This window comes from Anolis carolinensis, chromosome 2, assembly GCF_035594765.1.
Source record: "Anolis carolinensis isolate JA03-04 chromosome 2, rAnoCar3.1.pri, whole genome shotgun sequence".
NCBI lineage: Eukaryota > Metazoa > Chordata > Lepidosauria > Squamata > Dactyloidae > Anolis > Anolis carolinensis.
The window spans coordinates 218,954,449-218,960,107 of record NC_085842.1 but is presented as its reverse complement, the minus strand read 5'-3'; the positions used below and the strand labels follow the sequence as shown (position 1 = coordinate 218,960,107).

General features: G+C 38.8%; 1 long non-coding RNA gene across 1 annotated transcript; it reads left to right on the top strand.

The window, feature by feature from the left end:
* The first annotated feature begins 461 nt into the window (after nucleotides 1-461).
* LOC134296546 (uncharacterized) lies at nucleotides 462-3,089 on the top strand. Its single transcript, XR_010003336.1, has 2 exons — nucleotides 462-1,081; nucleotides 2,914-3,089. It is a non-coding gene; the product is annotated as an uncharacterized LOC134296546 (long non-coding RNA).
* The last annotated feature ends 2,570 nt before the right edge of the window (nucleotides 3,090-5,659 follow it).

The following is a 5,659-nucleotide window of genomic DNA, read 5'->3' as shown; positions in this document are numbered from 1 at the left end:
AGAAAGGCTGTAAGGCCAAGAAGAAGCCATGAGAGTAAAGACAAAGATCCACCCAGAGGAAAAGAGTTCTTACTATACCACTGATTTCATTGGCAAGCTGATGAAGAAACACAATCTACCAACTATCTACAGACCCATTAGGAAAATCCAACAAATGCTACATTCAGCAAAGGACAAGAAGGATCCTCTCACCTCTGCAGGAGTCTACCATATACCATGCAGCTGTGGACAAGTCTACATAGAGACTACCAAACGCAGCATTGCCCAAACATGAGTCAAGAAACATGAAAGGCACTGCAGAGTAACTCAACCAGAGAAGTCAGCCATAGCAGAGCACTTGATGAACAAACCTGGATACAGTATATTATTTGAGAACACAGAAATGCTGAACCACTCCAACAACTATCATTGAAATCCACAAGCATGTGGACAATCTCAACAGAAATGAAGAAACCACAAAAATGAACAAAAACCCTCTAAAATCAGAACAGTAAATAAGGAACAACACTCTGAAAACAGAGGAAATTCAGACATGAATCAATCAGGGACAGCTAACGACTCTGAACAAAGGATTCCTCCAGGCCATGAAGTTTGCAAGGCCATTTAATGTCAATCAAGGTCATTAATTACAACATTCACACTGGCCTCCAACAGACAAGAGTTCTTTCCCCCACCCTGGACCATCCACAGATATATAAACCTTCTTTGCTTAGTTTCTCCATATACCTCACAACCTCTGACGATGCCTGCCATAGATGTGGGTGAAACATCAGGAGAGAATATTCCTGGAACATGGCCATATAGCCTGGAAAACACTCAACAACCCAATAGTATTATGATGTCATAATTACATCCTTATTGCCTAGAATCCTCTCTGTTAAAGTGCCAAACTACTTAAAACAGGAGCTCCTTATTACTGGTCACTCCAAGAATGGAGACTAAAAGAAGAAGCGAAGTATATCTTGTCTTCCTTCCCATTCACCACCAGGCCTTTCCCTATTGTGTCATGTCATATGATACAAGACTGATTCCCAAGGTGGAGGATTATATTGCTATAGTGATGGCTCTGAGTATGGGGAAAGTATGTTGCTTTTCTATAGCTTTTCACTCCAGTTATACTATATATCACAAAGCTGGCAACATGTGAGCCTCACATATGTTTTCATGCCCCTTTGTACTTCTGAACTTACCTCCCAGCTGTGGAGACACACTCGACCGAAAGAATACACTTAAAACTGAGGAGTGGAAATGAACTCTTAAAACAAGATGGAACCTCCAATAATAATAATAATAATAATAATAACAACAACAACAACAACAACAACAACAACGATGATGTATTTGGAAACGATAGACATTGACAAAATCACGATCTGCCAACTGCAAAAGGCCACCCTACTGGGATCTGCACGCATCATCCGAAAATACATCACACAGTCCTAGACACTTGGGAAGTGTTCGACTTGTGATTTTATGATACGAAATCCAGCATATCTATCTTGTTTGCTTTGTCATACAATAAAATAATAATAATAATAATAATGATAATAATAATAATAATAATAATAATAATTATCCTTGCAGCCCAGGAGCAAGCCATCAGAACAAATGCAATTAAGGCCAAGATAAAAAAATCAGCTGATGACCCAAAATGCAGACTGTGCAAGGAAACCGACGAAACCATTGATCATATCCTCAGCTGCTGTAAGAAAATCGCCCAGACAGACTACAAACAGAGGCACAACCATGTGGCCCAAATGATTCATTGGAACTTATGCCTCAAGTACCACCTCCCAGCAGCAAAGAACTGATGGGATCACAAACCTGCAAAAGTATTGGAAAATGAGCACGCAAAGATACTGTGGGACTTCCGAATCCAGACTGACAAAGTTCTGGAACACAACACACCAGACATCACAGTTGTGGAAAAGAATTATGTTTGGATCATTGATGTTGCCATCCCAGGTGACAATCGCATTGACGAAAAACAACAGGAAAAACTCAGCCACTATCAGGACCTCAAGATTGAACTTCAAAGACTCTGGCAGAAACCAGTACAGGTGGTCCTGGTGGTGATCGGCACATTGGGAGCCATGCCAAAAGATCTCAGCCGGCATTTGGAAACAATAGACATTGACAAAATTATAATCTGCCAACTGCAAAAGGCCACCCTACTGGGATCTGCGTGCTTTTGATTTTGTGATACGAAATCCAGCATATCTATCTTGTTTGCTGTGTCATACAACGTCGTCGTGTCAATAATAATAGTAATAATAATAATTCTTATCTGCCTCTCCTCGTGGCCCGAGACACATCACAACATTGGCAAAACACACAAGAATTCCCTTACCTTCATATCAATTTGAGGGCAAGGTTTTTTTTTTAACCGAGAAGTGAGCCAATTCCACCTAAACCAGCCACAAATTTAGTTGGTTACTTCCTCCCCCAGTAAAGAAAGGCTGACCATCAGACAAAATGGGATCAGAAGTGACATGACATCATGACCAGCACAATGAGACATGCACATGTGGCCCATGGGGCTGCGGAGGAGTGCAATGCCCCTCTTCCCTTCATGGTTATTCAACAATGTTTTACACATTGATTTCAGAGCTACAGACACATTAAATGCATATAATGGTGAAAAATCACTTAACATTACATGACGAAAATGCATAACTTAGCTGTTGCTGGAAGGGAAATGAAATCATACAGTTCCAATGAAACCAGTGTGCTGTTGCTATACTTACCATGCTCAGAGAGAAACTGTATATCTCTATATTTTCCATCTGCACTTTTTTTGAGGGGGTGAAGGAATAAGGAAGAATATTTTTCTACATGCTGTTGTTTTATCATCCATTATGCTTTTCCTGCTCTTTTTATTCATTTCAAATCTGTGTTTCCTGTCATATGTAGATTGAAAACAGAACATTGCTGGGTGAAAGTTCCCTATTGCAAACATCTGTGACTGAACAAGGATTTGTGTTTCCATGTCCTGGAAGATCAAGGGGATTTCGTCCTTCTCCAGATGCACACCTACAGTCTGAGGCAATGTGTTGGTAACAAAACTAATAAAAACTCAGTTAGAAACATCTGTATTTATCATCATCATCCTTGTTGTTGTTCTATAATGCCATTTTCCTGAATGCCATGGATTTGCTCATATGAGGACATCTCCTTAGAAAAGAAGGTGTTGAGTATCCTGGTCCTTCCTTCTCCTAGTTAGAATAGATTCCCTGTGCCTATATAAAGAATGCACTCACACATAATCAAAATGCATTTTTGCCTCTGTCCATATATTTAAGAACAGCCACCCTGGAGATCTGACATTCTTGTTGCATTTTGCAAGAATGAAATGGGAGAGGGACAAGCACACTGGCAAAACTAGAGTTGTAGTAGATTCCAGTGACTACTCTTCAGAAGATGGTCTGAAAATCTGCAACAATATGGAGAAGGAGTAGAAAGAACATTCTCCAAGACATTTCCTTAAAATGTCCTGAGCAATTTCAACCCACCTTTGAGCATAACAGTGTTTGAAAAATGTTGCCTTGATTTTTTGGAATGAGTGATGGTAGAATGGGAACAAAATCTAATGTGACAGTGAAAGTTGCTTAAAGACTAAACAGAAAAAAAATCTAAATATAGATTAGAAAATGAAATAAATATAGATTTGAGATGCACAACCATGTGGTGTATATAGGTTTTGCTTTTGGAGATTACTTTTGACAAAATAACATAATACATTTGTTTCTATATAAAGGAGTAGTTTTATAGAGCAGTTTCTAAGGGTCCTTCAAGACATGGTAGAAACCGGGAGGAAATGGGTTAAAATAACCTGCTTCCTCCTGGGTTTCTGTCCTCTCGATGCCTTCCTGGCTCAACCATGATTAATTTTCTACATTAATTTGCTTTTACTTGAGCTATCATTCGGATGCCCCAGGTAAAAGCATGACAGGTCCCACATTTTGGGCCTGTCTGGAAAGGCCCTAAGAAATACCATAGAAGTTTTCTTCATTTGTGTGTTAAGACCAGTATATGAATTTTTATATATATATATATATATATAAAAACACTAGAATGAACTTCAGACACATTCTGAAAGCAATGCACCTAGTTTAGTGGGTAACATTAGTGACACTAGAAAAGAGAAACTCCATGACAGATCTGTAAGTACATTTTGTTTCAGGAGGACAGTCACCTTCTTCTTCATTCATTGTGTGTTGTTTTTACTGAGATTTTACCAACATAAAGCAAGAAACAGAAGAAGCATGTAGCGAGACACATAGTTACTGCCTATTGACAAGTACACTCCGGCTGTGTTCACATCTGCAGGACATTTAGCAGCTTTCATCTGGTTGTGTTTGCGCAAATACAGTTCCATATTCACCAATAATTCCTGAGGCTAAAGGCCTTTCTCCTGTAACCTTGTTAATATTCTCATAAGGCCTGGTGTGAATGCTCACAGGACTGGAGTAGAATTTAATCTGGTGAGACTCCCCCCGCCCAAATCCTCATGTCTCTAACTTTCTCTCTTTTTCACACTAGGGTGGCCTCTAGTTTCCTGGCCACCCAACATGAGGAGACGTTCTCCCTCCCTCTTCATTCTCAGTTTCAAGGAATTTCCTTTTGTCAAAGGCAGACTGTGATTGACATATTTTCCTCCTCTCAAAGTGCAACCTTATTAATACTTGATTTAACCATATCCTTATGGAGTTCGTAGAATGGCTACCCTGGTGTAAAGGAGGAGACGCCTTTGTCAGGTAAAACCATCAAGCCTTTAGCCTTAAAAAAGAATCAGAGCAATCACTTTCTAATTTAGCAAAAAGTAATGCACCAAGGTGGTTTAATAGTTGAAAATCGTTCCAGGTTTACATCCTTGGAAGGGATCATTTTTATACAACTGAAAATTCTAATATTAAGAGAATGAGATGTATAAGAGCAGAAGTACAGTTTTCAAATATTATCTTTCCTATAAACTTCCTAAATATAGTTAAGCCCACTCATTCAGTGGCCACACCATTTTCTGAATAATAATAATAATAATAATAATAATAATAATAATAATAATAATAATAATAGACGAAAAACAACAGGAAAAACTCAGCTGCTATCAGGACCTCAAGACTGAACTTCAAAGACTCTGGCAGAAACCAGTGCAGGTGGTCCCGGTGGTGATGGGCACACTGGGTGCCGTGCCAAAAGATCTCAGCCGGCATTTGGAAACAATAGACATTGACAAAATTACGATCTGTCAACTGCAAAAGGCCACCTTACTGGGATCTGTGCGCATCATCTGAAAATACATCACACAGTCCTAGACACTTGGGAAGTGTTCGACTTGTGATTTTGTGAAACGAAATCCAGCATATCTATCTTGTTTGCTGTGTCATACAATAATAATAATAATAATACAGTAGAGTCTCACTTATCCAACACTCGCTTATCCAACGTTCTGGAATATTCAACGCATTTTTGTAGTCAATGTTTTCAATATATCGTGATATTTTGGTGCTAAATTCGTAAATACAGTCATTACTACATAGCATTACTGCGTATTGAACTACTTTTTCTGTCAAATTTGTTGTATAACATGTTGTTTTGGTGCTTAATTTGTAAAATCATAACCGAATTTGATGTTTAATAGGCTTGTCCATAATGCCTC